Here is a 22,766-nt window from a genome sequence, read left to right as displayed (position 1 = left end):
GAGGATGTGAGGTCTATGATAGGCGTCATAACGGGACACAACACCTTGGGAAAACACATGGTAAGGATAAGCCTAACGAATGATGATATTTGTAGGTGGTGTCTGGACCCCGAGGCTGTGGAAGATTCTTTTCACTTCCTATGCCAGTGTCCAGCACTATCTTTCAGAAGAAACAATATACTGGACTCTTATTTCTTTCAGACTATGACCGACTTGCGAAAATGCAGCCTGAGGAATATTCTCGTCTTCATCAAGGCTTCGGGGTGGAGGAACTAGGAGCGTCCGGCCGGAAGTAGACGGACACGAGGAGGAAGATGGAAAGAAGTTTGAGGAATCGCAATGGACCAACTATGGTCTAAGTGAACACAAATCCGCTAGTTCGGCTTCGTGTCATCTTCCATAACCTAACCTAAAATTTTGACAAAATTTTCTATATAAATAAAATTTTGAAAAAATTTTTATAGAAATAAAATTTTGACAAAATTTTCTATAGAAATAAAATTTTGAAAAAATGTTCTATAGAAATAAAATTTTGACAAAATTTTCTATAGAAATAAAATTTTGACAACGTTTCTTTTTTATAAAAATGAAATTTTGAAATAAAATTGTTAACAACATTTTCTATAGAAATAAACTTTTGACAAAATTTTCTATAGAAATAAAATTTTAACAAAATTTTCTATAGAAATAAAATTTTTGACAAAATTTTCTATAGAAATAAAATTTTTAACAAATTTTTCTATAGAAATAAAATTCTTGACAAAATTTTCTATAGAAATAAACTTTTGATAAAATGTTCTATAGAAATAAAATTTTTACAAAATTTTCGATAGAAATAAAATTTTGCAAAAAAAAAATCTATAGAAATAAAATTTTTGACAAAATTTTCTATAGAAATGAACTTTTGACAACAGTTTCTATAGAAATAAAATTTATACGAAATTTTCTATAGAAATAAAATTTTGACTAAATTTTCTATAGAAGTAAAATTTTGACAAAATTTTCTATACAAATAAAATTTTGACAAAATTTTCTATAGAAATACAGTTTTTACCAAATTTTTTATAGAAATCGATTATTTGACTTTGGCAAAGGAAAAAAGAAATGCTTGCAACTTTGTTTAGGCAAAGCCAACTATCAAAAATCTTTTTTCGGGAGGTTCAAGTGTAGTTGACTTTGGGTTGAGTGAATTACATTTTAGATAGAAATAAAATTTCGTAAAAATTTTCCATAGAAATACAATTTTGACAAAATTTTCTATAGAAATAAAATGTTGTCAAAATTATCCATAGAAATCAAATTTTGACAAAATTTTCTACAGCAATAAAATTTTTATAAGCATTCAATAGAAATAACATTTTAACAAAATTTTCTATAGAAATAAAATGTTGACAAAATCTTCTATAGAAATGAACTTTTTAGAAAAATTTTATATAAAGATAAAATTTTCTATAGAAATAAAATTTATACGAAATTTTCTATAGAAATAAAATTTGGCTAAATTTTCTAAAAGTAAAATTTATACAAAATTTTGTATAGAAATAAAATTTTGAAAATTTTTTTTTAGAAATAAAATTTTGACAAAATTTTCTATAGGAATAAAATTTTCAAAAATTTTCTATAGAAATAAATTCTTCACAATTTTTTTATAGAAATCGATTATTTGATTTTGGCAAAGGAAAAGAGAAATGCTTGTAACTTTGTTTAGGCAAAGTCGACTATGAAAAACCTTTTTTCGGGAGGTTCATGTGTAGTTGACTTTGGGTTGAGGGAATTACATTTTCGATAGAAATAAAATTTTGTAAAAATATTCATAGAAATAAAATTTTGACAAAATTTTCTATAGAAATAAAATTTTGACAAAATTTTCTATAGAAATAAAATTTTGACTAAATTTTCTATAAAAATAAAATTTTGCAAAAAAATTCTATAAAAATAAAATTTTTGACAAAATTTTCTACAGAAATAAAATTTTTGACAAAATTTTCTATAGAAATAAATTTTTGAGAGAATGTGCTATAAAAATAAAATTTGGGAAATTTCTCTATAAAAATAAAATTTTGACACAATTTTCTATAGAAATAAAATTTTAAAAAAATTTTCTATAGAAATAAAATTTTGACAAAATTTCCTATAGAAATAAAATTTTGACAAAATTTTCAATAGAAATAAAATTTTGACAAAATTTTCTATAGAAATAAAATTTTGACAAAATTTTCTATAGAAATAAAGTTTTGAAAATTTTTTCTATAGAAATAAAATTTTGACAAAATTTTCTATAGAAATAAAATTGTGGCAAAATTTTCTATAGAAATACAATTTTGCCAACATTTTCTATAGAAATAAAATTTTGACAAAATTTTCTATAGAAATGAAATTTTAACAAAATTTTCTATAGAAATAAAATTTTGCCAAAATTTTCTATAGAAATAAAATGTTGACAAAATTTTCTATAGAAATAAAATTTTGTAAAAATTTTTATACACAGAAAAAAAAGTGTCTTGTAAATTTAAGGACCATTTTGACTTCCACATAGTTCAACAAATTTACTGTAATATAGTTCATTTTTCGTAACCACAACGAAAATTAACTTAGCTAAAGGAAAACTTATAAAAATTCAGTAAATGTTTTTTAGTTCACTAACTACGAAATGGGAAGGATTTTTCCTTAAATAAATTTCCAACACAGTAGTTAATGCATCGTCGATTCTATTAAAAAAATACATGGGCAATATAAAAATCTTACTACGAAATGTAGACAATTTACTAAGAAAAAATTTTGTATGGAAAAAAATTTTTGTAGTAAAAATTAACTTAACGACATTACCGATTCGTATGATGGCTACCTACAGATTATTTCCCTTTTTATTATAAGTTGGAGTGTTTTTCCTCACATTGAAAATTGTAGATAAAGTAGAATAAAAAGTAGTTAATATAATCCTTGCCGGGTGTATATCATTTTTTATAGATTCCTCATAGATTTGGTATATATTTTACCTTAACTTATAGATAGAATTCAAACTAATCAATAAACGTGCTACTGGAAAATGTGAGTGCATCATGTGAGGGAGTTTTTAAGAGACATTTTGTGTATATCTCGTATGATTGTTTGTTTTTGTTATTGCGTCATTTATGCTGTTGTTGGTTGTTTTGATTCTAGAGACAATGGAATGTTCCTTGTGTGTTGTTGGTATCTTTTGAGGTGAGAGTTGTTTTCTTGCAATAGCGAGATCAGAAAGGGATCGTGTGTGTGTGTGTGTGTGGAGTTGTTTTTCTTTACGGAGTTGTTTTTCTTTATGGCTATTTGTGTCTTTGAGTTTTATTGTTGCATTCAGTTATGTTGATGCATTTATGAAGTGCACACGTGGTTTTAATTTTGCAAAATTGTACGTGAGGTATTGGTGATTATTAATGAAAATACATTTATTTCGAAACATTTTATAAACTGAGAAGTGAATGATGTGATGTTAGAGTAATCAGAAACGCTTTTTATTGATAAAAAACAAATAACAGAATAAGGAACTGTATATTTCTGTTAATAGTTTAAAATTAGTGCGGATTTTTAATTGATTTACATAAAAAATATACAACATGAGTGGTAATAGGATGATCTATATTTATTCTACATCTGGATCACAGGTTGGAGATGCAACCATGTTTTTGAATCTCTATTTTTTATGTTACAGCAATTCCTACAGGTGAGTACTAAGTTCGAGTTTAGACGCTAAAAATAAATTACTAAGAAAAGTGTAAAATTGTACGTCTTCCGATGTTTTTTATAAAGATTATTTTTTTATAATGGATTATTAAAGAAAACGTATCATGAAAATTGCGATTTTAGCCTCTAAACTCGAACTTAATATCCACCTTAAATACTAAATGCTATACTGACAATTGGAAATTATGTCTAATTTTTTTTTTCATTTTTTATTTCAAATATATTCTGAGAATAATTTCAAAAACGTCCCATTAGTCCATGGATATGATTTCAATAATGTACCAACTGGATGGATTTTTCAATGTGGTAAGTTTTCTATAAACGGTATTTTGTCCGTTTTTAATAAAACTAAAATTTAAATTTATTAAAAATTATTATTTTCACTTGCAGGTAAACAGGTCTTGTAATGGTATTTTTTTGAATATTCTTACTGTTTAATGCTAATTAAGCTGATATCCTTATTGGCTCTAGGAAACACTCTTGAAAACCGTAAGTTAAAAATCAATATGAACGATAGAATTTGATAATATTTTTCTTATATTTTGTATAACTTTGCAATTTCAGATGCTTATAAGACAAATCCGCCCAACAAAAGTTTGCCAAAATCGATGAAATTGGACAATTCAATATATCTTTCATCTGGATAGAAAACATGGAAATTTAAATTAATTAGTTTAGTCCTAATAACGTAGAATATTACTCTTTTGAAGAAGCAATTACTAACTACCGACAAGTAACTGCATCCAACGTACTAATAAAAATATTTCCTTTATTGTATATCATAAACCATAGTTTTGTGTAATATAATAATAATTTTTTGGAATAAAATACTGGTGGTTATAGAAAATTGACTTGTTTTGTACGAAAAATTTATTAGTTGTATACAGGCTTGTTGTACCTTTGATTCCTCAATTTCTCTACTTTTTTGAAAATTATACCGACAAACAGTTTATTTCAAACCAATTTCTTAATACAGGTTTCCCAAAAAATTGTTCATTTTTCCGGATAGCAGGAATATTTTGAATGAGTTTAACTATATTCTTCCCACAGCATAGTAATAATGAACTAATATACGATGCAATACATGAACTAATTTATAAGAAAATCATGAACTTATCTAGATGAAAAAAATCTTTGGCGCCAAATCATGGTCATTCTTACTATGGGTTAGTTCATTTTTCATAAAAAATAGTAAACTTTTTTTTCGGTGTATAGAAATAAAATTTTGACAAAGTTTTCGATAGAAATAAAATTTTGCAAAAAAAAATTCTATAGAAATAAAATTTTTGACAAAATCTTCTCTAGAAATGAACTTTTGAGAAAAATTGTATATAAAGATAAAATTTTCTATAGAAATAAAATTTATACAAAATGTTCTATAGAAATAAAGTTTTGACAAAATTTTCTATAGAAATAAAATTTTGACAAAATTTTCTATAGAAATAAAATTTTGACAAAATTTTCTATAGAAATAAAGTTTTCACCAAATTTTTTTATAGAAATCGATTATTTGACTTTGGCAAAGGAAAAGAGAAATGCTTGCAACTTTTGATAGTTGCAGGCAAAGCCAACTATCAAAAATCTTTTTTCGGGAGGTTTAAGTGTTTGATACTAAGCACAAATTTGATGAAATTTAATTTTGGTAGATTTTTGGTAAAATTTTCTTCAAATTTTGATAGATTATTTTTGGCCGTGGGGTCAAAATGAAGGGTCCTACATACAGTATTTAAGTCCTTGGCAGTCGAATATTTCGCTCACGCACCATGGACATTACAACAGGACTCAGCAACAACGCACCCAGCTCGCGTTAACCAAGAATGGCTTAAAAAGCAAGTTCCTCGCTTCATTTCTACCGCACATGGGCCATCAAAAACTCTAGATCTCAAGAGGGAGGTTGACACTAAAAACTAGGAAAGTTTCGATTATTTAAAGACTGTGCTTCGCCGGTACTTGACCCAAATATCGAGGAACCATTTTCGTGCAGCATGTGATGGCTTTGTCGGCCGTTTGAAGGCCATGATTTGTGCCAAATGAAATCAATTCGAAAAAATCTTCACTGATTCTAAAATTGCATGTTATTTCAGATATTTTTGCTCTTGAAAAATGAAATTAAAACAAAATATAGTGATTTCTTTTGTTTTATTCACATATCCGCTACCATTGTTTGCTATATAAAAATTTGCGAGTCGGATTCGGTGAAAAACTTGGAGTCATATTTAGCATGAAGATGGAAGCTTAAAAATAAAAATGGATACTTTAGCAATTTTCATTTTAAATGTTACTCTATAATTTAAGAAAATCCCAGAATCTATTAAACCTAATCTTCCTCAAGAATAAATTTTATTTTATTTAAAATAATATTCTTTAAAAATTCTTTTCTTCAAATTAAAATAGAATTAAAAATCTAAAACTATAATTTTGTTGATCATTTATATGCAATTTTATTAAAATCCTTTAGATATTTAAATACACAACAATTTAACTACAATGCCATAGCCATTGAGCCATAGAGCAATCATTCCAGATATGCCATAATAAGGAAATTTCTTGAATTCCCAAAGGTATCACAAACCAAATCAATAAAATGATGCCTTTAGTTACCTAGGAAATTTTATGCCACCTTCTGTAAACCACACCATACCAACCACACTCCACCCCCATCTGCTTACCAAACTTCAGTGTTAAGTTTCATTATATTTACCCAGGATAAGAAACACAATAACACAGGACTCTAAGATGGCGTCTTGGTCTTTTGTTGAAATTTATTGAAAATTGGCAGCATAACTGACGATAATGAAGCCACCATGAACGGACGAATGAAGAAAATCGTCAAGATTAACAAAACAGATAGACAATGTTGGAGAAGAAGAAGAAGACACAATGATACGACAGCAAGCAATGAACAGGATTGAATTCGCATCAGCGAAGCGCGTTGCATGGCATAAACGTTGGAAACGTTCTTAATGAAATGAAAGAAATGGTGGCTATGGTGGAAAACAACAAAAAAGCAAGAACAAAGAATAAATGTAAAATACAACACAACTGAGAGAAGCAAATAAATAAAAATAATGGGCCTCAGCGAAAGGGCGATAGTGGTGTATCAAGACATTTTATGAAGGGGAAGTAATCCCATGCAGATGTAGCGAGGACTCAATTTTACAAAATTCAATAATGAAAATTTAAGAAATACAACGGCCACCGCATCTCTAAAGGTACTGATGTCTGAGTCAGCCCACTTGATCTGCATATCAGGAAGTCAGCGGAGGTGATACTCATGAGGCTGAAGAGCCTGGACTCCCTTGGAAATGCCGAATGCCGACAGACTGAACTCGTTGCTACAATTGGTTGAGATATTAGAACAGACTTTATGGCGACTCAGCATGAATATGAGGCGACTCAGCATGAATATGAAATACTCATGAGGCTGAAAATCCAGGACTCCCTTGGAAACGCCGAATGCCGACACACGCAACTCGTTGCTGCAGTTGGGTGAGATATTAGGACAGACTTTATGGCGACTCAGCATGAATACGAGGGCCAGTTGAAATCGATTATACCAAGTATAGAGGAGTGGAAAGAGAGGCGTATACATTTTGGAGACCTAAATATTTATACGGATAGTTCCAAATTAGAGGAAGACACTGGCAGTGATACTGACTGCGAACAGTTAGGGATTCACACAAAATGGATGGTGAATGCAGCATCTTTCAGGCGGAGGTCTTTGACGTTGCGAAAGCTGCTGATCTACTGTTGATGAGACCGATATTCAGGAGCGATATCAGTTTCTTCATCAACAGTCAGACAACAATAAAGGCCTTAGGAAATCCAAACATAACGTCATAGGTAGTCAGCCGTTGTCGTAGAGATCTTACTGATCATAATATCACTCTGTGCTGGGTACCTGGGCATTATGGAATAATGGATAATGAGGAGGCGGATGTCATGGCTAAAGAAGGCGCACGCGGGACGAATAAAATCGTTGCAGATTCCTACTTTATGGCGACTCAGCATGGATATGAGGGCCAGTTGAAATCGATTATACCAAATATAGAGGAGTGGAAAGAGAGGCGTATACATTTTGGAGACCTAAATATTTATACGGATGGTTCCAAAATAGAGGAAGACACTGGCAGTGGTACTGACTGCGAACATTTGGGGTTTAGGGATTCACATAAAATGGATGGTGAATGCAGCATCTTTCAGGCGGAGGTCTTTGATATTGCGAAAGCTGCTGAACTACGGTTGATGAGGCCGATATTCAGGAGCGACATCAGTTTCTTCATTGACAGTCAGACATCAATAAAGGCCTTAGGAAATTCGAACATAACGTCATAGGTAGTCAGCCATTGTCGTAGAGATTTCACTGATCATAATATCACTCTGTGCTGGGTACCTGGGCATTATGGAATAATGGATAATATAACAAGTATATACGGCCGTAAGTTCGGCCAGGCCGAAGCTTATGTACCCTCCATCAAGGATTGCGTAGAAACTTCTTCTAAACACTGCCATCCACAATCGAATTGCATAAGTTGCGGTAACGCTTGCCGATGGCAAGGTATCTTAAAACCTCCTAACACCATCTTCTAAATTGTATGTAAGTCCATACGTGGTATATTAAATCAAAAAAGATCGATCCAATACATATATAATTCAGTTTGACAAAGTAGACATAAAATTTTGACAAAATTTTCTACAGAAATAAAATTTTAACAAAATTTTCTATAGAAATAGACTTTTGACAAAATATTCTATAGAAATAAAATCTTGGTAGATTATTTTTGGCTCGAGTGGCAACCATGATTATGAACCGAATAAAATTTGAACAAAATTTTCTATAGAAATAAAATTTTGACAATGATGAAAATTTTATTATGAACCGAATAAAATTTTAACAAAATTTTCTCTAGAAATAAAATTTTGACAAAATTTTCTATAGAAATAAAATTTTGACAAAATTTTCTATATAAATAAAATTTTGGTAGATTATTTTTGGCTCTAGTGGCAACCATGATTATGAACCGATATGGACCAATTTTTGTGTGATTGGACTAATTGTTGTATGGTTGTTAGCGACCATATACTAACACCACGTTCCTAATTTGAACCGGATCGGATGAATTTTGCTCCTCCAAGAGGCTCCGGAGGTCAAATCTGGAGAACGTTTTATATGGGGGCTATATATAATTATGGACCGATATGGACCAATTCTGGCACGGTTGTTAAAGATCATATACTAACACCATGTTCAAAATTACAACCGGATTGGATGAAATTTGCTTCTCTTGGAGACTTCGCAAGCCAAATCTGGGGATCGGCTTATATGGGGGCTATATATAATTATGAACCGATGTGGACCAATTTTTGCATGGTTATTACAGACCATACAACAATATCATGTACCAAATTTCAAGCGGATCGGATGAAATTTGCTTCTCTTTGAGGCTCCGCAACCCAAATCTGGGGATCGGTTTATATGAGCGCTATATATAATTATGGACTGATGTAGACCAATTTTTGCATGGTTGTTAGATACCACCTACCAACACTATGTACCAATTTTCAGCCGGATCGGATGAAATTTGCTTCTCTTTGAGGCTCCGCAAGCCAAATCTGGGGATCGGTTTATATGGGGGCTATATATAATTATGGACCGATGTGGACCAATTTTTGCATGATTGTTAGAGACCACCTACCAACACCATGTATCAATTTTCAGCCGGATCGGGTGAAATAAGCTTCTCTTAGAGGCTCCACAAGCCAAATCTGGGGATCGGTTTATATGGGGGCTGTATATAATTATGGACCGATGTGGACCAATTTTTGCATGATTATTAGAGACCATCTACCAACACCATGTTCCAAATCTCAGCCGGATCGGATGAAATATGCTTCTCTTAGAGGCTCCACAAGCCAAATCTGGGGATCGGTTTATATGGGGGCTATATATAATTATGGACTGATGTGGACCACTTTTTGCATGGTTGTTAGAGACCATATACCAACACCATGTACCAAATGTCAGCCGGATCGGATGAAATATGCTTCTGTTAGAGGCTCCACAAGCCAAATCTGAGGGTCCCTTTATATGGGGGCTATACGTAAAAGTGGACCGATATGGCCCATTTTCAATACCATTCGACCTACATCGATAACAACTACTTGTGCCGAATTTCAAGTCGATAGCTTGTTTCGTTCGGAAGTTAGCGTGATTTCAACAGACGGACGGACGGGCGGACATGCTTAGATCGACTCAGAATTTCACCACGACCCAGAATATATATACTTTATGGGGTCTTAGAGCAATATTTCGATGTGTTACAAACGGAATGACAAAGTTAATATACCCCATCCTATGATGGAGGGTATAAAAAGGAGGTCCTTTGTCATTGAGCTTAACGTGGAATCGGGCAGCACTCAGTGATAAGAGAGAAGTTCACCAATGTGGTATCACAATGGACTGAATAGTCTAAGTGAGCCTGATACATCGGGCTGCCACCTAACCTAACCTAACCTAACCTAACCTAACCATGGAATAATGGATAATGAGCAGGCGGATGTCATGGCTAAAGAAGACCCACGCGGTACGAATAATATCGTGCAGATGTCTTTTCCCCGCTATCCTTATATACTTACAGGAGCAATGTCAAATACAAGGACTTATGGAAAGGACGTTTGGCTTCCTATGCGAACTGCGAGCAAACGACAAGAGCCGTACGAACTCTGATTTTCTGATGGCGGCACATAGAGATGATTTGAGATCACTAATAGGCATCATAACAGGACATAACACACTTGGAAAACACATGGTAAGGATTGGATTAATGATATTTGCGGATGGTGTCTGGACCCATAGGCAACAGAAGAGTCCTACCATTTTCTGTGCCATTGTCCAGCATTATCCTTTAGAAGAAACAAGATACTACAAGATTCATTTTTATACCCTCAACCATTAACTTTGTCATTCCGCTTGTAACACATCGAAATATTGCTCTAAGGCGTCATAAAATGTATATATTCTGGGTCGTGGTGAAATTCTGAGTCGATCTGAGCATGTTCGTCCATCCGTCTGTTGAAATCACGCTAACTTCCGTACGAAACAAGTTATCGACTTGAAACTTGGCACAAGTAGTTGTTATTGATGTAGGTCGGATGGTAGCCACCGTGGTGCAATGATTAGCATGCTCGCCTTGCATACACAAGGTCGTGGGTCCGATTCCTGATTCGACCGAACACCAAAAAGTTTTTCAGCGTTGGATTATCCCACCTCAGTAATGCTGGTGACATTTCTGAGGGTTTCAAAACTTCTCTAAGTGGTTTCACTGCAATGTGGAACGCCGTTCGGACTCGGCTATAAAAAGGAGGTCCCTTGTCATTGAGCTTAACATGGAACGGGGCAGCACTCAGTGATAAGAGAGAAGTTCACCAATATGGTATCACAATGGACTGAATAGTCTAAGGGAGCCTGATACATCGTGCTGCCACCTAACCTAACCTAACCTAGATCGGATGGTATTGCAAATGGGCCATATCGGCCCACTTTTACGTATAGCCCCCATATAAATGGACTCCCAAATTTGGCTTGCAGACCCTCTAAGAGAAGCAAATTTCTTCCGATCCGGATGAAACTTGGTACATGGTCTCTAACAACCATGCCAAAATTGGTCCACATCGGTCCATAATTATATATAGCCCCCATATAAACCGATCCCCCGATTAAGCTTTCGGAACCTCTAAGAGAAGTAAATTTCATCCGATCCGGCTGAAATTTGGTACATGGTGTTAGTAGCAGGTTGGCTGATAAGTCCCCGGTCTGACACATAGACGGCGCCGCTAGTATTAAATGCTATCATTTTTATATAGTACCAACCTTCAAATGATTCGTGTCAAAATTTGACGTCTGTAAGTCAATTAGTTTGTGAGATAGAGCGTCTTTTGTGAAGCAACTTTTGTTATTGTGAAAAAAATGGAAAAAAAGGAATTTCGTGTTTTGATAAAATACTGTTTTCTGAAGGGACAAAATACGGTGGAAGCAAACCCTTGGCTTGATAATGAGTTCCCGGACTCTGCCCCAGGGAAATCAACAATAATTGATTGGTATGCAAAATTCAAGCGTTGTGAAATGAGCACAGAGGACGGTGAACGCAGTGGTGGTTCCGACGAAAACATCAAAAAAATTCACAAAATGATTTTGAATGACCGTAAAATGAAGTTGACCGAGATAGCAGAGGCCTTAAAGATATCAAAGGAACGTGTTGGTCATATCATTCATCAATATTTTGATATGCGGAAGCTCTGTGCAAAATGGGTGCAGCGCGAGCTCTCATTTGACCAAAAACAACAACGTGTTGATGATTCTGAGCGGTGTTTGCAGCTGTTAACTCGTAATCCACATAGGTTAATAATTATATATAGCCCCCATATAAACCGATCCCCCGATTTGGCTTGCGGAGCCCCTAAGAGAAGCAAATTTCATCCGATCCGGCTGAAATTTGGTACATGGTGTTAGTATGTGGTCTCTAATGACCATTAAAAAATTGGTCCATATCGGTGCATAATTATATATAGCCCCATATAAACCGATCACCAGATTTGACCTCCGGACTGTCCCTAGCTTTCGTTTCCCATGTGTCGGGATCTTTTTCTTTTAAAAGTAAATTATTAACAAACACATTTCCTTATAGATTCAAACATATATGTATTATAATAACGAACAACTTCATTGTATTTATGAAATTGTTTCATTAGCTCATTTGTAAAGAAATACGATTCGTTGATGAGAAAATCGATCCGTTGATCAGATACTGTTGAAATTTGTGATATGTAGATGACGGGTCGTTGCTGACTAAATGGCCGATTTTATGCTAAACGGGAACTGATGATGAGGAGAATTTCTCTGATGAGAAATGTTGACGAAAACGTCGGTCATCTACCTTTCAAAAGATTCAGCAGTCCCAGATGATCAACGTACTGAAGTTTTCTTCACGTACTAAACATCAACGAATCAATGTTCTCACCAACTACCGATCATCTACAAATCGATTTTCTTGTGGTCGTTGATGAAAACGTTCTTCCATTGATGAGAAAGTCGGTTGGAAGTTGACAAGAACCTCGGTTCGGTTGTTGATCAAGCGATTGTTGATCGTTATTTGATAAGAACTTCAACTCATTTATGAGAACTTCGGTTTGTTGATGATAGGTAGTTAAGGAGAGATTTGGTTCTTAGATGATCGGTAGTTGGTGAGCACGTTAATTAGTAGATGATGGGTCGTTGCTGATTAAATGGTCGATTTGTGCTAATCAGGATCTAATGATGAGCATAATTTCGCTGATGATCGGTAGTTGATGAAATTGGGGTCGGTTATGAAAAAGACGGTCCTTCGATGAGAAATTCGGTTAGTTGATGGGAACATCGATTCGGTGATATATCGATTATCACCGAACCGATTGAGGAGTAAATCGGTTCGTAGAAGATCGCTAGTTGATATTCCATCAGTTGATGAAGTCGCCGGTCCTTTGATAAGAAATTCAGATAGTCGGTTCATTGTTGATGAGAACTTCAATTTGTTTATGATCGCTAGTTGACGAGAACGTCGGTTCGTTGTTCATCCGTACTTAAGGTGAAATTCGGTTCGTAAATGATCGCTAGTTGAAATTCCGTTAGTTGGTGAAAACGTCGATACCTTGATGAGAAATCCTTATGGTTGATGAGAACTTCGGTTCGTTGTTAATTGGTAGTCGGTAAGGATATCAATTCGTTCATGAAAACGTCTGTTCTTTTATGATCAATATTTAAGGAGAAAAACGGTTCGAAGATGTTCGCTAGTTGATATGAACTACGCTTCGTTGATGATCAGAGACTGTTGAATGCTGAGTAATTGGTCGTTTTTAAGAAAATAAGCGTGATTTCTTCGTAGGAGTTGTCTGACTCCAACCTCGAAATAGGCAATAGTGTGGGTGTTGCCTGGGGAATGGTAGCAGCCCCTATATCCCAATATTTAGGTGTCCGGCCAAATATTTGGACCAGAAAGGAATCGCACCGTGGGGGAAATTTTGTTCTAATAGTATTTAAAAAAGTAACATTTACTTCAAATTTTGGTAAACGTGCGCAAGTTATGCCTAAAAACCACTGGCTCACATCACACTCCTTGCCAAGGTTGAACTGGTTGAGAATCATTGCAGAGTGCGCCATATACTGCAGGATGTAACAAAATATCATATTCCCCCGTGAAAAGTAGCTCTTGAGGTGATCATATTCCCTTTCTGTGTTCATGAGCTGGTACTTCTGATAGTTCGTTACTATAGGTGATTGGTCAGCAAACAATGACTCTTTTCGCCACAACTGCTCCCATATTCGAAAAGTCATTCGTCAGCTGAGGTGCTGGCTACAAGACCACAATCCCACATAAAGTGCTGGTCCAACCACAAATCTTCGTCCTTTTTTCACTATTGAAAGAACAGTTTACTGTTGAATGTAACTCCAAACTTCAATGCTACCTAAGGATTCTTCTTTCCTCCTAAACCATTCTTGGTTTGCCACATTCTAGCACTCACCTTTCCGAGAATGTCATTTTCAAAGACATCCATATTGGACTCTTAGCACACCATCCCCTCCGTTTTGCATCCTGATTATATGCTCTGATGAAAGGGGCAAAATTGCCTGTTTAATATAAGAAATGACTAAGTATTGTAAAAACATTGCTCCTTCGTTGACTATTATGGGCAATGAACGGGAGGACAATTAAAAAATATTTAAACTGCCAACTTCAAGGAAAAAGGACTACAACAACAAGGCAAACACCAAGCAATATCCAAGCAAGCATACCATATCGGCTATAAGATATAACCACTTTGTTTTTTTGGTGTTAAGGGATGGTTGAAGGGGGGAGGGGGCAACGGTAAGCATTGGTTAAAAAGAGATTGGAAAGAAAGAATGAATGATGGAATTGCTTAAAGTTTGGCACAAATGATGGTTATATTCAAACTCATTGCCATCGCTGCTACAGCTTCAATTCCAACCCAGACCCATTCAACTGAGTTATGTGATGTTCGGTAATGAGGATACTGGATTTTTGCTAAAGCTGAGTTGTGTTTGATTTTCTCGTGGTGGTGGAGAGGGCGGTAAGGTAAGGGGCAACACAAATGTGAGTTGTTAAGAAAGGAAAATCATTTCTTGGTGGGGGGATGGGGTGTTAGAACTCTAAGTACAATTTATTTATTTCGTATGCTTTGCAATGGCATTGCCATTTCGTATCGCTACGTCAATTGAGAGACAGTGGTTTTGATATACCTTGAGTGTGAAACAATCTGTGATATTGCGAAGGTGAATAGAACTTCAGCAATCAAGAATGGGGAAAGGTCATACAGAGGACCTTTAATTCCATGTGCAATAAAATGACACTAAGATATTGGACAATATCAACACAAGCCTAAGAATTTTAGAGTAAACGTGGGGCCGAATTTGGATTAAAAATTCCGAATGATGGTTAGCTCATAATTCCCACCGTCCCGAAGGCAGGAATAATAATGATGCGAACTACGGTTTCAACGATAGTTCACAATCGACTACCCTAGGAGCCTCCAAAATGCCGTATGAGTGGAAACCATGTTAGGAGGGACCTCGAAATCATGACTGAATCGTTATGGATAATGGTCAGAACATAATTCTCGGAGACGAGAATAATAGTGATAACTCTACGGTTTGAGCCACTGTGGTATCACAATGGACTGAATGTGTACGTGAGGCTGAAATATGGGGCAGCCACTATACACAATCGACTACCCTAAGAGCCCCCAAAATGCGGTATGTAAGTTTTTGGCGCACTCGAGATCGGTCTTTCCTATATGATCTCAGAGCAGATACGAAATGTTACGGTGATGGATCCAGCATGAGGTATGGAGACCCAGACACCATTCTTTATTAAATGCCTGATAATAAAAAGGGCCAGAGTTTGTAAGTTTCGGCGATAATGGAAGGTATTCGATTAGATTAACTACTGAAGGAGAGTGGAAACCATGTTAGGAAGGACCTCGAAATCATGACTGAATCGTTATAGATAATGGTCAGAACATAACTCCAACCGTCTCGGAGACGAGAATAATGGCGATAACATTACGGTTTGAGCCACTGTGGTATCACAATGAACTGAATGTCTAAGTGAGTCTGAAATATCGGGCTGCCACTATACCTAACCTAACCTACGGTTTCAACGATAGTTCACAATCGACTACCCTAAGAGCCCCCAAAATGCGGTATGTAAGTTTTTGGTGCACTCGAGACCGATCTTTCTTATATGATCTCAGAGCAGATACGAAATGTTACTGTGATGGATCCAGCATGAGGTATGGGGACCCAGACACCATTCTTTATTAAATGCCTGACAATAATAAGGTACAGAGTGTGTAAGTTCCTGCGATAATGTTAGATTGTACTATCCACTGAAGGAGGTTAGGGCCCATTTTAGGAGGAAACTGGGAATCATGACTGTGTCGAATGTAATGAATATATACTCTGACCCTGACCCTATTCTGGGGGACGAAATAATAGAGAACATGGAACAACTTCAATGTAAGGAATGGAATTTGTGAGGCGTAGGAAGAGAAAAACGGAAAGGATAAAGAACACAACAAATCTACCGGTTCATTTGAGACCGCCCATTCTTGGCTGCCATAGCTATTTCATAACCTCAATAAGTAAAATGAAATTCAAAGGAATGTTGATATCGCTTCCGGGAATATACTTTTCACAGCTTGTGTTACCATACCGATCTTATGTTCATTCATTATCTTGGCACTCTCTCGGTTCATAAAAGCGGGTCAAATCGCCTATATATGACCTACCTTGCAGGCAGAGACAGACGAAGGAAAACACGTTCAAAGTCGTGTTTCCCTTAGACAGGAATTCAGAAGCCACCGTGGTCCAATGGTTAGCTTGCCCGCCTTGCATACACAAGATCGTGGGTTCGATTCCTGCTACGACCGAACCCCAAAAAGTTTTTCAGCGGTGGATTATCCCACCTCAGTAATGCTGGTGACATTTCACTGGAATGTGGAACACCGTTCGGACACGGCTATAAAAAGGAGGTCCCTTGTCATTGAGCTTAACATGGAATCGGGCAGCACTCAGTGATAAGAGAGAAGTTCACCACTGTGGTATCACAATGGACTGAATAGTCTAAGTGAGCCTGATACATCGGGCTGCCACATAACCTAGCCTAACCTAGCCTAGACAGGAATTCTTAGTTTTACAAACATTTTTAAGTTTCCAGCTCCATCCACTCCTTCTAGAGTGAAACAAGGAGTTTCTCACGGTCGGGAAACTCCTTGGATAAGAGCCCTATCGGAAACCGGAAAGAGTGAAAATCGAATCTCGAAGAATACTGATTGCTGGTATTCCCCTTCGTTGTTTGGGTGCACTACCGTTAGGTCTCATATTATTTCATCATCTTGTGATCATCAACGCCGCAGTCACTCGGTTCATAACAGCATGTCGAGAATGCCGAGGATAACAGAGCGTCGCAATTGTGGTCTCCGAGTCCACGATGCTCAACATCCAGGGCTCTGGTGCTCTATGGAATCCTTATGCTGATGCTTACCGGGAGTTGAGAACCTGACCAGAGTCCTCAATTTATGAGTCCTCGCTCCCAATGGCGTTGGTATTGCATTCTATTCTAGCATGGCATCTGTAATGTTTATTGATGAAAGCTGATTGCTGATATTTCCCTTCGCTGCTTCGGGTGTGCTACCGTTAGATCTCATATTCTTTCATCGTCTTATGATCATCAACGCCGCAGTCACTCGGTTCATAACAGCTGGTTCCAGGTATAAGCTGAGAGACTCACAGTGCCATCAACTTCGTCGTACTTACTCTGCGCGCCCTAGAATCGGAGAACTCAGCTAGTCAACGAACATAAGCGGCACGCATGACTTCATCTCCTGAAGCAATACGATTGAGACTCTAGTTTAGGTAAGTAGTTTACCATCGTAAGAGCCCTCTCGGAACCAGGAAGAAGGGATAATCGAATCTCGATAAACATTGACGAAGTGATTCGAATCATAAGCATTTATAACCTACTCGTTATTGAACATGCCGAGGATAACTGAGCGTCGCAATTGTGGTTTCCGAGTTCACGACGCGCAACCTTCAGGGCTCTAGTGCTCTATGGAATATAGATGCTGAAGTTTACTGAGAGTTGAATACCTGACCAGAGTCCTCAATTTGAGAGTCGGCGCTCCCCATGGCGTTGGGATTGTATTCAATTCCAGCATGGGATCTGGGACGTTTATTGATGAAAGCTGATTGCTGATATTTCCCTTTATTGCTTCGGGTATGCTACCATACCGGTCTCATTTTCATTCATCATCAACGCCGCAGTCACTCGGTTCATAACAGCTGGTCGAATTTCCAATATGAGGCCTACCTTGTAGGTATAAGCTGAGAGACTCACAGACGAGTGCCATTAACTCCGTCGTACTTACTCTGCACATCCTAGAATCAGGGAACTCAGTCCAGAGATCAATAAGGCAGTCAACGAACATAAGCGGAACATATGACTTCACCTCCTGAAGCAATACAATTGAGGCTCTGGTATAGATAAGTAGTGGATCATCGCAAGACCCCCTCTCGGAACCTGAAAGGAGGGATGATTGAATCTCTAAAAACATTGATGAAGTGACGGCCATTGATCCGTATTACGAGGACTTGTAATATATTGTTTATTGAGCATGTAGAGGATAAAGGAGCGTCGTAATTGCGGTCTCCGAGTCCACGACGTGCAACATTGAGGTTCGATGGAATATAGATGCTGAAGTGTTCGATGGAATATAGATGCTGAAGCTTACTGGGAGTTGAGTACCTGGCCTCAATTTGAGAGTAGTCGCTCCCGATGGCGTTGGGATTGCATTCAATTCCAGAATCTGGATCTGGGACGTTTATTGATGAACCCGGAAGGAGGGATTATTGAATCTCGATAAACATTGATGAAGTGACGGTCATTAATCCGAATTACAAGGACTTGTAATCTATTTTTTATTGAGCATGTCGAGGACAACAGAGTGTCGTATTTGTGGTCTCCGAACCAACGACACGCAACATCCAGTGATCTAGTCCTCTATGGAATATCGATGCTGAAGCTAAATGGGAGTTGAGTACAAGACCACAGTCCTAAATTTGACTTCGGACCCATACCCGATATCTGAAAGATGGATTCGAACAATGATGAATCGTACAGCCCAAAACACTTGACAAATTATTATAAACGAGAGTCTTCATCACGGATTTAGTTAGTTTCACAGCAATGAGCCATCGTGGTGCAATAGTTAGAATGCCCGCCTTGAATGCTAAGGGTCGTGGGTTCAATCCCTGCTTCGACCGAACACCAAAAAAAGTTTTTCAGATGTGGATTATCTTCTCTCAGTAATGCTGGTGTCATTTCTGAGTGTTTCAAAGCTTCACTAAGTAGTTTCACAGCAATGTGAAACGCAGTTTGGACTCGGCTAAAAAAATGAGGTCCCTTGTCATTGATCGAAAGTGGAATCGGGCAGCAATCAGTGATAAAAAAAGAAGTTCACCACTGTGGTACCACAATGGACCGAACAGTCTAAGAGAGCCTGAAATATCGGGCTGCCACCTAACCTAACCTAGCTTCACAGCACAACAATAGCTTTGCATCAACAGAGATTTTAATCTGCCCAAGTCTTCTTGCAAGTTGATCCTCATTGTTCTTAGCCATACTAATCGATATGTAATCCCACCCGCAAAGATGACATAGATAATACGATACTGAGGCGAAACCAAAATTCTGAGTACTGTAGTATAAAGGCGGAATTTAGAGATTAAAAATCAAAGTCAATTCCAGCTACATTGTTCAACCTCTACCTCGTCTCCATTGTACCACTTGATGTTAGGTTGCCCAGGGAACTTCTTTCACCGGCATTCTTCAATCTATACCTCACCTCTATTCCGCCTCCTCTTCGTAGGGTGAAACAGGGTATTTAGCGCCTTGGCGAACTCTTTGTTTCACCGGCATTCTTTAACCTCCACCTCACCTCTATTCCGCATTCCCTTCCTATAGTGAAACAGGGAATTTTGAGCCTTGTCGAACTCTTTCTTTCACCGGCATTCTTCAACCTCTACTTCGCCTCTATTCCGCCTCCTCTTCGTAGGGTGAAACAGGGAGTTTAGCGTCTTGGCGAACTTTTTGTTCCACCGGCATTCTTCAACCTCTACCTCTGACCTATTCCGCCTTCTCCTTCTAAGGTGAAACAGCGAGTTTAGCGCCTGGGGAAATCTTTGATCCACCGACATTGTTCAAGCTCCCATATATGTCCTCTATTCAACTCCATCATGAGGGTGTTGAGATTGCATTATATACCAATGACTATAGTACTATGGCGTTCGGGACTTTTACTGAGGAATTCTTCTATCGTTTCAAAGTTTAGCTTCTGATATTTCCTGGTATTTGTCACTCCAGAAGGATAACAGGAGTATGCACGCAGTTCAGTTTCAGCATAGTCGGCGTAAAAATTCCAATAAAAAACTCTCGTTAGACGCTTGGGGTCCCACTCCACAGCCTTCCTAAGTCAAGTGATCATCTCATAGATCTTTTTGTTGAACTTCGTTGTCACTTACCGGTAGCGTTGGTTGTGTGGACAAAGGCAATTGGCAGGGCAGTGATGAGCGTCAGTACGGACTCTTCATACAAGCGATACACAGCGGAATACTATGCAGATCCTCCAGAACGCTGTCCCCAGACCTGCGACGGAGGGTTCCTGTAGCACACCTTTGGACCATCAGTATGTGGAGACCAAGCTCCTCGCTATTCGAAGACATAACGACATGTTGTAACCATTCCAATTATGTTCTTATGGATAGCCTCTGAGGAAATCCATTAACTAGTTTTCAGTGTAAAGAACGAAATTAACATTCTATAGATATAGAATTTGGGCTAGAATATTCCACCTGAAACCATTTAATTTTGATCAAAAAACCCACCCCAATCGAACTACAGTGCCATCACGTCCCCACATATTTTCTCAATAATTTTCACAAGTTTTTGCTACGTTTATAGTGAGATTTCCATCAGTTGAAGATTGTGATTGTGTACGTGAGCATAACGGTAAATACTATTCAAAAGATAACTCAAACCGGGAGGCCACTGCCCGCCCACACATTCAAGCCAATGGTATGCGCGCATATACCTTCGTATACTGATGGGAGGTAAACCTCCAGGACAATCAAAAGTATGGCAACAATTCAATGTCCCAAACCACCATCATTTGCTATGGATGCCATCAAGAGTAAGTCAGCAGAGCCAGTATATCTCAAAGGAAAGCAAAAACAGGCAAAATTACGATATTGTGATGGCAAAGATGGTAAAGCCAGCATCATCATCATCTTTGTCGTCGTCGTCGTCGTCAGTCAGCTTAAGGGTGGAAACGCTTTGGCAGAGCAGAAAAAGAAAATGTCAAAATTGATTGATTGAATTGCCACTTTATGAAATTTGTGAGTCTTAGGAGATGTTCTACGTTTTCTGTTAGTATTCACTTCCATTGATGGTGATGGTGGTGGTGGCATCAGGGTAGAACTACGAAAAAAGCTTAACCGATGCCAGTAGTGCCGTTTGGTTGGTTCGTTGGTTGCCTGCTGCTCTTGGAGGTGGAGGATGGCAAGGGCTGATTTACTGATATTATGGATTTTTCGTTCCTTCCTTGATGTTGCCTTTCTTTCGGCCCTGTTTTTCTTGGCTGAGAGAAGCAAGCAGTAGTAGCGAGTGTAAACATTTGCTGCATAAAACGCATAAAATTATGTGCAGGGCGGCCATTAAAAGTGATAGATTTATGACAACTCTGAGGGTGGGTTCATAGTTATTCTTCGTCCTGTTTTTGTTGTTTTTTTTTTTTCATTCTAGGACTTCTTTCATTCTAGGACTTCTTCGTCAACAACATCAACATCGAGTGATGCTGTTTGTTTGTTTGTAGATACATTCACGCTTGGACTTGACTGATATTTGGCATAACAACGTTTTCTATATGTACTTGATGGAAAATCTTAGAGGGTGGTATGGGTAGGAAAGTGGCGAAGAAGGGAAACCTAATGAAAAAGGCCTTGTAAAGTACTATCTAAGATTCTAAAGAAAACTCGAATGATTGGAAGTTGCCAAGGTCGGCGAATTGCATATCCAGGAATTTAATCTGCGGCCATGTAGATGGACTTGGAAAAAGGTCAAGGCATTACCAAGAGTCTCAAAATGATAACAGTCGTCGATAGCGTACGAAGACTTTTCAAAAAGATCCCATATCCTGGACAAAATTTTCTTGGCTGGTTAGACTCTACATTGCGAAAGATATCCAAAAATTTTAGACGTCCACTAAGAATCGCGATGCCTATGGAATCAGGCTCAGAAAAATTTTATATCTATAGAAAATTTTCTAAAAATTTTATTTTTATAGAAAATTTTCTGAAAATTTCATTTCTATAAAAATTTTCTGAAAATATTATTTCTATAGAAAAATTTCTGAAAATTTTATTTCTTCGAAAATTTTCTGAAAGTTTTATTTCTAAGAACATTTTGTGAAAATTTAGAAAATTTTAAAAAAATTTTATTTCTTTAGAAAATTTTCTGAAAATTTTATTTCAACAGTAAATTTTCTGAAAATCTTATTACTTCGAAAATTTTTAATTCTCTGGAAAATTTTCTGAAAATTTAATTTCTATAGAAAATTTTCTGAAAATTTTATTTTTATTTTGTTGTCAAAATGTTATTTTTATAGAAAACTTTATTTCATTAAAAATCTTTCTGAAAATTTGATTTCTATAGAAAATTTACTGAAAAGTTTATTTCTATAGAAAATATTCTGAAAATTTTATTTCTATAGAAAAATTTCTGCAATTTTTTTCTATAGAAAATTTTCTGAAAATTTTATTTGTATAGAAAACTTTCTGAAAATTTTATTTGTATAGAAAATTTTCTGAAAAATTTCTTTCCATAGAAAATGTCAAAATTTAATTTCTATAGAAAAATTTCAAAAAATTTTATTTTGTATAGAAA

General features: G+C 36.5%; 1 protein-coding gene and 1 long non-coding RNA gene across 2 annotated transcripts in view; one reads left to right on the top strand and one right to left on the bottom strand.

Annotated features, from left to right (window-relative positions):
• LOC142223924 (uncharacterized) overlaps nucleotides 1–22,766 on the bottom strand; it is a 323,096-nt gene that overhangs the window by 279,189 nt on the left and 21,141 nt on the right. The window lies entirely within an intron of this gene.
• On the top strand, nucleotides 3,887–4,508 carry LOC142227515 (uncharacterized). The gene is made up of 3 exons (XR_012719871.1): nucleotides 3,887–4,023; nucleotides 4,108–4,206; nucleotides 4,282–4,508. It is a non-coding gene; the product is annotated as an uncharacterized LOC142227515 (long non-coding RNA).

This window comes from Haematobia irritans, chromosome 2 (assembly GCF_050003625.1).
Source record: "Haematobia irritans isolate KBUSLIRL chromosome 2, ASM5000362v1, whole genome shotgun sequence".
NCBI lineage: Eukaryota > Metazoa > Arthropoda > Insecta > Diptera > Muscidae > Haematobia > Haematobia irritans.
This window is presented reverse-complemented; position numbering and strand designations above follow the sequence as displayed.